Source organism: Octodon degus, unplaced genomic scaffold (genome assembly GCF_000260255.1).
Source record: "Octodon degus isolate 3935 unplaced genomic scaffold, OctDeg1.0 scaffold00053, whole genome shotgun sequence".
Classification (NCBI taxonomy): domain Eukaryota; kingdom Metazoa; phylum Chordata; class Mammalia; order Rodentia; family Octodontidae; genus Octodon; species Octodon degus.
The window spans coordinates 11,930,830-11,943,786 of NW_004524629.1; positions in this window are offsets into that span (position 1 = coordinate 11,930,830).

Genomic DNA, 12,957 nt, shown 5'->3' on the forward strand with positions numbered 1-12,957 from the left:
AGCGAAGAAGGTGTATTATGTTTTAGACATAAAATGTAAAAGTTCCAAAAGTCTTTTGTGTTCAAAAGTGGGACTTTTGGAAGGACTGGATTGTGGGAATCCTATACTTACCAGTGGATTAATCTTGAATGTGCATGGGCTGGTTGGAAGAGGTAAGAGAGTGGAGACATGATATTGGAGGGTGTAGTTCTTCCCACATCTCCTCTCCCGCCCCCGCCCCCTCGTGGCTGCCATGTGTTGAACAAGCTTCCCCTGTCAGGCCTTTATGTGATATTGTTTCTGTTTTGGAGCCAGCTAGCCATTGAATAAACACTCTAAAATCATCAGCCAAAGTAAAACTCTGCTCTGTCAGCTGTGGGTGTCAAATATTTCATTATAGTAGGACAGAATTAGGTACCAGACAAATGGAATCATTGTTGCAACTTTACCTGACCATGTACTTTAGAATACTTTGGAATTGGCATGTGAGAGCTGATTGGAACAATCTGGAGAAGAGGCTAGTGAAAGCCTAAAATGATCCAAGCAAAGTGTAATGGGAAATTCACTCAGATCTCAGAAGACCAGAATGCTGAATGGAATGCAGACAATAAAGCCAGACTCATGAGGTTTCATGAGTCCTCGCGGGAATGAGGACTCTTGGATACTAGAGTAGAAGACATCTATATCACATTTTGACAAATAACTTGCATATATTTTGCCTCATTCCCTAAGATAGTGTATGTGGCTGAACTTAAAGATAATAAACTATCACTTCTTGGTCTTTTGGCTAAGATCAAGTGTAAAGGTAACAGACTCATTGAGCTAGTAGAGAAATTTCAAGGAAGACCAATGCTGAAGCTATAACAAGGGTATCACAGATTGCTTTCAAACAGATTCACAGTGATAATCAAGAGCAAAGAGCAGACCAAAACAAACACGAAAATTTTGCTACTTGGCCAGTAAGTAGACACCCATGAGTTTGAGACCAAAGAGAAAGAAGTTGCTTAAAAGATTAATAACATTAAAAATGAACCAAGTACCTTGCACCAGGACAAGAAAAACATGGCTTGTGGGCATCTCAGGAAATACCCAGATCCTACCCATCACAGTATTAAAGATGTAAAAAAGTAAACTCCTCTGAAAGATTGCCTGGAGAAGAAAGTCCTGGGTTTCTTTGCTCACTCAGAGTCACCCAGGGATATTATACCCAAATCCATCCATTCAAGTACTTAAAGGTCACTGTAGGCATGGTCCAAGGGGGTCTGGCTACTACTGGAGCTAACACAAAACTTTTCATCATCCACATCCACGTGGCACTTACTTCACAACTATTCAGAGTGCAAGTGTTTTGGGGTCATAGACTCTTCTACCCAGATTACAGCAGAAGGCATTGGAGGGCAGGCAAATTGCTTTTGAGAGGAAAGTATGTGAAACCGTGAAAGTGAAGCCAATAGTGCAGTGGAGACTCCTAGAAGTTGGAGATACCAGGGTTTTTGAACATCTGTTGAGGAAATCTACAGGAAGCAAATGAAGCTAGCCTATAGGAGAGGTCATGAGGGCTGCACTCAACACAGGGAAGGGCTGACTAAGTCCTCTGGCGCTGTGTCTTGTCACCATACGGCCTGGACGATGGACATGGAACAAAGGATTTAGATATAAAATATCCCCCCAAAAGTCTCACTTGTTCAGGATAGGGCTTTTGGAAGCTAAGAGGATCACTGAAGTGCTATTTTTATTAGTGGATTAATCCACTGATGAGTTCATAGTTGAATGGGCTGTTAGGAGGTGAGGCTTGATTGGAAGAGGTCCCTCACTGATGACACATCTTGGGAAGTTGTATCCCTATATCTCTCCCAAACTCCCTCCACATACCTCTTTATCCTCTTCCTCTTCCTCCTTCTCTCTTTTTGTCCTTCAAAACTGGAGTTAAGTGGACTTCCCAATTTTCTTTCTTTTTTTATGTATTTGGTACAGGGTCACACTGCACAGGTCAGACCCATAGTGATCCTGTTTTTGCCTCCCCAACACTGGGATTACAGGTGTGTACCACCACTCCCAGACTCAGTGGCCAACTCAGTGAGCCCCAAGGGCAGCCCTGGTGTGGCATGTGATGTCAGGGGTCGAATCCTAGTCCCTGTGCTTGCCTAAGTAAGCATTTCATCCACTGAGCTATCTGGCCAGCCCTGGACTTTCTAATTTTCAATAATATGATGGCAGATGAGTTTGCTGAGAAGCTGATATTTCACTAAAGACCCTAAGTAAATAAAGACCCTATTCAGGCACATATCTGGACAAGGAAAGGTGCAAGCAAAGGATGCTTCAAATAAAAATATCCTAAGGCAAGAATACCCTGAAGTATTGGAAGCCAGTTTGATCACTAACAACATGTAACAAAAAAGGATACACTACAACATTGGCTCAGAAACAGGTGTGAAGACCCTTGAAGATCTTTTAATGTATCAGGCTGAGTCTGAGTGAAATATGAATATATTTAAGGTATTGAGCAGGAGAATAACACAATATGACTTTGACTTACAAAAGGTCCACAACTTTACCTAACACACTTTGTTTAAGCTCCAGATGTAAGGGACCAGGACCGAAGTGGGAGTATTCAGGAAAGATACAGCAATAAAGGAGATGAGGAGATGGTGGCTAGATCAGACTAATAAAAGGAGTATTAAGAAATGGTCAGAAAGCAGATATACCAGTATATTGAAGATAAATTATGTATTTTTAATAGATGAGATAAAAGGTAAGTGATGGATGACTCTTTTACGCATAAGAAAAGACTAAGAGGATCAAGTTTTAGGAAAATCTTCACTGTGTTCCTCATGTTCATGATAGGACCTGTCTTTTATAAATCCAAGTGGAGGGTTCAATAAGCACATGGTACATGCATCTCACGTCCATGTAAAATTTACAGACAAAAGAAATTATACATTTGACAGTCTTCAGCTAATGTGTGGTATATGTAAGAGCATGGATAAGGACAGAGTAGGGAAGGCATCTGAGGACTGAACTATAAGGGCTCTAGAAGCTGAGACAGAGCAATGAGAATGGGAGCTGGGAACTGAGCTGTCTTTAGCAATGAGGAGGGTGTTGATGATAATTAGAAGTAGTTTTGTTGGAATAGAGGAGGTGAAATGAATGAGTGGAATGCCTTCAGAACAGAAGGCAGAAAAATCAGATATATACAGTCCACATCACCTTCACTAACTGCTAACAAAGAATTACAGACCCTGTATAGTACTGCCCATTTAACCAGAACGTGGTACACATATAATGGACCTGTGCACCTACTCTCAGAGGAAGAAAAAAGCTGCTACCTCTTTCTAACAAAGTGAGATTTTTTTTTAACTGCCCTTCTTGTCTATGTACCTGGCTCTTGCATCTAAAGTTACAGTGCTCTTTTTCAATTTGACAAACTTGGTGGCAGGCTAGGATTTTAGCTCCAACTGATTTCATAGACCATAATTCCATTCCACACCCCAAATGCCTCAGGCCTCCACCCAATCAATAAATTGCAGTTAACACTCTTAGGGAAAATGGTCTCTGATGAGACTCAGTGTTAACAGCCAATCCAACCCCATTAACTTCCACATCTGGAAATAAGGTGAGTAAGGAAAATGAGACTGATGGCTTCAATTGAGGTCTCATTTATCAGCATCACAATAACCTGACTCAACTCCATACAATTCAGGGTGATTGGATGAATTTGCTGAGTAGAGATCCAAGAAGGAAATAATAAGGAGGATGAAGTTCAGGATCCAGGATTACTCATGGTTATTTCAAAGCACCCAGTTTAGAGTCAGGGAGCAAGCATAAAAAGGCATCAAACAAGATGCTGTAGGACTCCAGTCCAGTGTTGATGTTGTTCCTATGTGCCTTTTGACCCTTAATATACAATATCAAAAACAAACAATAATTGCAATAAGCCTTACATTTCTATACTATGACACCCTTTAAAATACATTAGTGTCTTGTTTTTCTTAAATGCCTTAGCAAGAAATACTCTCCATTTCAGAGATGGATAAACTGAACCTGAAGAAAACAATTGCAGTGCACGGTGAGGGCCAGGAGAAAGCATATTCTGCTTCAATGAACAACAAACTCCCTGAACAACACATACATTTGGCTATTTGAGTTTGGCTAAATTTGAAAATATATGTAATACAGCATGAAAAAGATTTTATCAACTAACACAGACTTCTTTTTCTTAAAGTTTTTGGATAATTTTTTCAGTTTTTATTTTTATATTAATGCATATTTGGGTTACACAATCTCTATGTTCCTTTACAGAGCTGCTACGTGGACATAACACATCTTACTTCTTTTCTTCATCCTCTTTTTCTCTCCTCTCTGACTATTCCCAGCTTGTGACTCCCTTTTCATTTGAGAAAGACCTATTCCCTACTATCATTTTTTTACTTTGTTCTTTATGTATATTTTGAATTTCTCTCATAAAATAAACAATGAAATATTTGTTTATGTGTTTACTTTATTCCATTAAATATTATGGTCTTAAGTTGTACTCATTTTCCTACAAATAACTCAAAATTATCCTTCATTATTTCATGGTGGCACTACCTCATGTATAAATACCACATTTTTAAGATTTATTCTTAAGGAGAACATTGTCCATAATTAGAACATACCTTTATGAACATCAGTTTCTGGTCTATCCCCCAGAGAATCCAACAGGTATATATGACATACCATATATACCTCTACTTAGAGATAGGTAAGAAAATGATCCTACCCAAGAACAAGGGTTGTCAGGAAATGAGGTAGCCAGAGGTCATCAACCTGCTCTGCTTTTGACATAGACAAGAATGGGAAGATAAACCAGAAGACAGAAATGAGTGGAAGGAACTAAGGAGAGGATGTGTGGCTGGGGCACTGTGTGAGGCTCATGGCCAAATCCCTTCTGCTGTAGCAAAGTAGCCGAAGGACTTTCAAGGACAAGGACACCTCCAATTTGAAAATCTTTTTGTCCCCAGAGTGTAAAATCCTGTCCTATCCTCCCTGTCCCCCATTTTACTCAGCTCTACTATATATGTGTATGCTTTATGTAAGACTTTGATACAAAAGTTAAGAAAATCTGAGCATCACAGCTAGGGCTAAATGACAGAACAAAGAGAACACACAGAGGACAAATAATGGCATAGATATGGGGAAACAGATCTTCAGAGCCAGAGGCCACAGAGAATAGGCGAGCCTCTGGGAACTCACAAAATCCACAGAACAGGGTTGGAGCTTTAGGATGATGTTCTATAATTTTTAAGGAGCAGAAATAACCAGCTCATACTTGGATCATAAATACTGACTGCAGTACAAATTTATAGTTAATTGGTTCATCAGAAAAGGCAGTTGAGGTTCCTTCAGCATTGTATTCAAACTGAAACCTATCAATTTACATCTATTCATCAGTGTATCAGTGTGGACTCACCACTGTCATTAACTTATTTATGGGAATCTTTCATTGTGTTTTGTTATCTAAACTTCATTTATAATGTAACATCTAATTTCTATACATAAGAAAACACAAACTAACTCCAGAACTCTGTTGGCTTTATTTTTTTTTTTTAATTTTTGGAGGTGTTTTAAACATCCTTAACTTGAAAGTTCTTAGCAATTTATTTTATCCGATCTTTCAAAGAAAGTTTAACTTTCCCATAAACACTTCCTTATTGCATTAATATCCTATCTACTTACAATATTTAGCAAAATTATGTAATTGACTCACCAAATACAAAAAGCATAAGCAAAGTTGCTACCAATACAATCAACTTTTGAGAAGCAGAAATGTTCCCCGTGGGAAGGACAGCACAGTGTGTACTTCCACCACACCAGGTAGTGTTGTTCCATGTTTTACAGAGGAAAGAGTAAGCTCTGTTACTTCAGAAACCTGGTAGAGGTCAGTTTCAAAAAAACCCATTGAGTTTTACACAGTTTTCCAGACCGGTTGGGCAGCTTGCTGATGCAAAGAACAGCAGACACCATGGCCAAGCCTTACATTCTGGCTGTCAAATTCTCAGACCCGCATGAGATGCATTCTGTGGCCATCTTTATTTCATCAGGTGAACCACGAGCTAGGAGGTAGAGCAAGAATAAGTAAACAGCAGGAAGACATCAGCAAAAACCAGGCAGAGCAAGGACGGCTATGTCAAAACATCAGAAACCCAAAATAGAAAGGCCTCCTTGTCTCCTGCCCAAAGACCCATAGGCACCCCCAAAAAGGACCTATGCCTGGCCTGTATCCAAGCTCATTTGCATTGTAGTCTTTACTTCCCTCCACTCATACTACAAAAACAAGGTATGGTCAAAACTCCCCCTTCTAATGGTAGAAACTCCCCTTTCCAACAGGAGGGCCAATTCAGGTGCCACACTGGGCCATGACTTCCTGCAATCCCATGTGATAGAGCCCCCCATAATGCCAGGATTCTTAGAGATAAACTAACAGCCCATATCACAGCCATGAGTTCTTCTCACTGGCTAACTCCCACTCTGATTTCACATCTTACACATTTAATAAATCTTACTTTTCTTACTCCTTTTGAGTGCTCAATTCTTTGGGGAGCAAAGATCCTGAAAACAATTCTCCAAAACCTTCCATTCAATAGCAATCTGGCCCAGAGTACAGAGCACCGCCTTCATTCCTGGGAAATCACCCCCATTCCTAACCGAATAAACGTACTATGGGATGGGCTTGGAAGAAGGCTCAAGCTTCAGTGAAGCCTCTAAAAAAAAAGCCCTCTACAAAGGCCAGACAGAAAGCTCCCAGAGATTCTCTAGGAGATGTGATAACACTCAGTGGTAATGACTAAATGTATGTATTCAGTATAAATTAGGACTCTCTTCTTTGGCTGCAAAGGGCAGAGAGCTAAATCTAAGCAGCAGTCAGAGAAAGCAAATTTTTTCCTAATCAGAAAAGCACAATCACGGTGAAGCAGAGCTGGCAAATGGAGCTAGGAGGAGTAACTAGGCTCTTTTTTTCCCATTTCCTCAAAACTGCAAGAAAAGAAAGGTGGACACCTGAAAAGGATGTTAAAAACTTCTGAAAGATGACATCATTTATTAACTGAGGACATGTTATGACTGATTGTTATCGTGGTGAAGAAGAGCTGAAGACACCAACAGCCCGGAGAAGTTCATGAATTTACAAGGACTTCTGATATCAGAAATTCTAAAGTGCTGGCATTATTTCTTTAAAGTTACAGATTGTTAAAAGGACTGGTTAATCACTGTATTACTATACACAGGTGATAAGTGAGATTTCAAATTGTAAATAGGTTTCCTGTTTCCTTATACTTTATTCTTCAAATAATGTTTAATAACTACACATGCGAAGATTTAGTAGTAAAGGTTCTTGTTTCTCTAAGAAAGGCAAAATGGAGTAAAACCAAACAGCAGTGACAGCAAACTACAAACTATCAACTGCTGGCAACTGGCAAAAGAATGGGGACATAAAAAGTGGCGCAAGCTGAGCTGAATATTTTGTTTGTTTTTTATAGTTTAAAAATACTAAAAACAACAAAGAAATTGAATGGCGGTAACTTTGGGGGCAAAAGGAACAGATGCACGCATCTTGTTGTACCTGCTGCCACCTTTGCCTAGAGAAGAGTAACTTTGGTTGCAGCCCAGAATCTGTCATTTGAAGTTAGGAGGCAGATATTCCTGAACTCTCCACTCTTCTTCCTTTTGTCTTCTTCTCCCCCTGCTCCGCTTCTGAGCAAGGAGGCTCATGCTGAGGCCTCTGCAGGAAACCATCAACAGTAGCTGCTAATGGGAAACCTAATGACACTTTAATGGGCCTGGTAAAGCTAAGAGAGTTGTGCAGATAATATTTATAATAGAAGAAAAAATACTGCACTAAGTTGAAACAAGAGGTGGTTGGGCTGTTTAGCCCAAGTAAGAAAAATCTGTGCTTTTCTAGAGAAAGGCTATTTATCATGCCTTTGAAGGCTTCCACTGCACCCACTCTAACAGAGAAACACAAAGGGAGGGGTGAAGCCACATTCCCCACATGCCGTGACATTTCCCAGGACACCTGTGTTAAGTAACAAGCAGTGGACCAGAGTTTTTCTTCATTTGCATTTATGAAATAGTTTCAACCCATGGGAAATAGATTGTGGCTGAATATCCAAGGCTTGGGCTAAATCCATCAGAAATAAAATAAGTTGTCAATCAAGCTCAAAGTAGCAAAAGAACATGGTTATACAATATTTCTCAAATCCTGCTGCATCATGTGGTTCTATCAAACCAAACCAAATTCAACTTTATAGCTTGAATTTTTCATCTTCCACATTCACTAGTAGTAACATAACTGAAACTCTAGAAAATAGAATCTGTGGTAATCCCCAGGCCAGTAGCAACAATTAGGGACATGTAACAATACTTGTTCTGGAACCCCTTCTTGAGCCTGCTTATCAAGAAAATCCTGGAGGAAGGGCCCAGAATCTGTGTGTTTAACAAGCTCTGCAGGTGATTCTGATACACATTCACATTTAAGAGACACTGGTGTGTAACACTGATTCTCAAATATAGCTGCACATTGCAATCACCTATGAAATTGAAGAAACAATGCAGCTACTGGTTCCTCGCTCCTCCCCTCCCTCCAGAGATTTTACCTTAATTGGCATCAGGTGCAACCTAAATGTTTGGAATTTTTTAACTCCCCAGATGATTCTAATGTGCAAGAAAGTGTGAAAACCACTAGAACACCATCAGAAAATGCAAATGAACAGCCAACTTTTACACCTAAGTCAAAAAGACAGTCAATGGGTGTTCAGAGTCAATAATTACAAAAGTAATAGGTGAAGTATTATCTGCACTGATAGACTGAAAAAAAAAGGCTTCCCCTTAATCATCTTTCAACCCAAAATAAAACAGGTTTACCCCCAGTCTTCTACTTGAGTTTTCTATTTTGTCCCCATGGGATGCAAACTAGAGTCTTGCCCTTAGAAATCTTACCTCTCTTTATAAAGCAACTCTCCGAATTTCCTTTCCTCTGGCTCTGGTATAACCATTTAAATGCCCTGTGTCTGAATTCTTGGCACTGAAGTATAGGTACCCAGAACTATCCAATGTTATAGTGTGGGCCCCAGGAAGCCATGGTGGCTTGCATCTAGACACCCTAATCTATTCAAAGGTGAATTGTTTCAAATGTCTTATCATTAGGACAACATAAATGTATTATGAATTCTGTGCTGGTTGAACTTGAATGTACCAACTTGATTATAGCAATTGATTGGCTTATGAGCTGGCCAGAGGAGTAGAAAGGCACAATCCTGGGAGTACCTGGGTGGTCATGGAGAAATGACCTTGGGGACTGCATCTGTTCCCTCACCCCTTCCTGTCTGGTGCTCTTCCAAGCTCTGCTTCCCAGCTTCCATGAACTGAACATCTCTGCTCTGCTATGATGTTTCTCTGGCAACCACGAACCATGGACTGAATTCTCTGAAATTGTGAGCAAAATGAAACTTCTCCTTCTATAAATTGTGAGTGTTGGGTAATTTGCCCCAGTGACAGAAAGAGGGACTATTACAAATTGGAAGGATACATTTGGTCATTCCAGGGTTTCCCCCAGTCCTTCCTAGAACAGCATCCATTTGTTCTCTGTTGCTGTAACAAGCACCTCACTTGGACAGCTAGAAAGGCATTGACATTGGACAGCATGTCTTTATTGAAAATGGATTAATTTGTAAGAAAGCAAAATATAAACAGACAAATGAAGGAATTACTCCTTGAGATATCTCCTACATATTTACTCAAAAAGTTGTATCTCCTCCCCATCAACTACTGTCTATTCTCTGATTTCTTCAAAAACCAATACTCAATAAAGAGTGGAGATCTATTTTAATATGATTGTGTGCAAGGCCCTGCTATGGAAGACATTCAGGATGCCTTTGAAGTAATAGTAAAGTTAGACCCTTAAACTGTTAAATGAAAACTGACTTTGGAATTTGTTCAGGGGAGGAAACCTAAAGGTAGAAGCAAGTCAAGGCTTAAAGAAACCTAGAAAGAAGCTAAGAGAAGATATTAACAATTATAATTCAAGATAGAAATATGTTAAAACCTATGAGGCCAATGCTTGAAAGGGGGGGTTTCCTATCTTCTCCCAGAAGAAAGACAGAGTGTAGAATGAATGGCAAAAGTTGAAATCAGGATTGAAATCTTGATCAAGTGGATACTACAGGTATTTTGTACAGAATTTTATGACACCCAGGGAGTTATTGCTCAGCCTTTCTGCTATATTCCAGATGAAAAACAGAACTCTACTCTTCAAGACTTCTACAAAATAAATGGTAGTAAAATCCCCATAGAGTTGGCCCTGTCTCCTTCCTTTTCTCTCTTCCTAAAGAAGCTTGAACTTACGGAATTGGCTATATTTTTTCATTTAATTTCTGCTTTACGCGCTGAACAGTTGTAATTCAAAAGCTTCTCCTTTCTGCTCTGTTCCACTGAGCCCACATGGCAGCCTGGACAAGGGCGGCCTCTCTTGGCTTTGTCCATATTTTGGAGAAACATGAACTCTTTTCTGTTGAGAAAAGTTAAATATAAAACTCCTAACTACTAACAGTGCTAAGGCACTCTGAGCAACAAAATAAGCATACCCATTTTCAGAGAGTTGAGGAGCTGTGTCTGTACACTCTCACAGTAACTGCACCAGCCCCATAGTGCATTGTTACTAAGGAGAAACTTGGGTACCACCCGGGCCAGGCACTGTCTGGCCATGGAGAAAATGTGGCACAGAACGAGGTAAACACTCTGAGTACTGAATGAGATTTGTGCCTCCTTCACACTTCTACTTGCCATGTTTCCAGTTATCCAGTTGACCATAGACCAAAATTATGGGGTGGAAAATTTCAAAAGTAAGTCATAAGTCTTACAAAGCTTTTATAAAAATAAGTTATTGCTCTATTTTATTGTTATTTGTTGTTTATCTCTTCTTGCCCCTAATTCAGAAATGAAATTTTGCCATAGATAAGGGCATAGAGAAAAATATTATATATGTGTATATTTTATATATAATGAATGGCAAAAATATAGTATAGATAATATATAAAACATATAATGTATTATTTTATGTAATGTATATTATATAATATATTATATATAATTTAGATGTAACATATATTATATAATATACATATATAATGGCTTGGAACTAGTTACAGTTTCTAGAATTCTCTAAAGGTCTTAGACCACATCCCTCATGGGTAAAGGGAGACTTCTGCAGGGCCTTTTCCCAGCCTATCCAACTCCCTGAGCTCATGAATCACCACAGAGCCACTAATGCAGCCAGCCAACAACAATAAAGGAAATAGAGTGAAGAGTGGGAAAGAAGACCTGTTGCTTGATGAGTGTAAAAAAGTAATGTGTAAGGGGCGGGGAAGATGGCTCAGTGGAATAAGTGCTTCTGTGGCAAGCACAAGGGCCTGAGTTCAATCCCCATTTCTGTAAAAAAAAAAAAAGTAATGCATGCTTGGAATTATATATTTTGTTGGTGTGTGCTAGTGTTACATGATGATGGGGCTTATTTGGAGAAGTTGGCACATGCAATTAAAATATCCTAATTAATTTCAAAGCTTCTCCTGCCTTACCGCCTCCCTTCTGCTTATGCCCTTGATCTCTGGGGAAACCACAGAGGCAGAGCACAGCAGCAGGAATACAGAGGCCAGGGCTGACTGCACAGGAAGTTCCTGAGGAGGATGCTGCAGACCAGGTCTACTGCGGGCCCTGCAGGCTGCCTGTTTCCTAGCTTGGTGCTCTTCAGGGCACTAACTACAATGCCTGGCATGTGAGCATGTGTCCTTGCTGGATTCTGTATCCATATCTGTAAAATGGAGTTAATTATCTTTACCCTGTAAAAACACAGTGGGGTGTGTCAATTTGTAAGGCAATAATGGAGGGCAAGAAAGCACTTCTCCTAGCTGTATTTGTTATGACAAAGCATATAGGCCAGATGCCTCATAAGCACTAAAAATTCATTTTTCATGGTCCTACAGACTGAAGCACCCATGACCAGGGTGTCAACATGGCAGGCTCTGACACAGCCTTTTCCAATTCATGGCTGCTGAATTTTTACTGTGTCTTAACTAGGAAGAAACAAGGCAGTACAGTGCTCTATGTGGATTCTTTTCTAAGGCCCTCAGCCCCGCTCCTCAGGTCTTGGCCCTCATGACCTAAGTAGCTCCCAAAGACCCCCCCTAGTAGTACTGTTCTGCTGGTGTTAAGATAGCAGCATACAAAGTGAACAGGGAGGAGGACAAAAACAGTCAGTCCATAATAGCATTATTACTTCTACCATCATAATGAATACTATCTCAGGCTAGTAGGGAGTTTCTGATATAAAGTCCCTGGGTTTAAATGGAAAAAGTATGATGTGCTACAGGGACAGGCTTGGGAGACAAGGAGTTTTTTCAACAAGTGAGTGACCTTAGGAAAATTACCCAACATCTCTGAACCTTGGTTCCATAGCACATATGAGGAAATTAAAAAACTGTAGCACTGATTGGTCATAATAACAAATACGCTAATAAAGTTCTCTCTGAACACAAGTTAGTGTCAGGACCATGGCAGAACCATCCTGTGTTCCCACTCACATCTATTTCAAATCCAGTCACAGATGAGCTTATCTGCATCCACCTTGTCCTAAAATATTCTCTATTTGTCCCTTTCTAGCTGTGCAAGTGTGGATGATTTGCAGTTTAATCTACAGATCAAAAAAAGAAACAACTAGAACAACGTAACAAAGAGAAGAAAAAAATACTGTCAAAACCATCAGTTTTAAAATTAACTAGCTAACCAGAGGATCAAATATTCAACACTTGTTTTTGAAAAGTTATGCACAATACCTTGAAATAATTGCTTTTATTTGGCTTTCTTATTACACATTAAATTTTCCAGTAAGTCAAAGAAGCGTAGCTAAAAAACAGAAGAGAGTATTCTGACAAAAAAGACAGACACAAGACC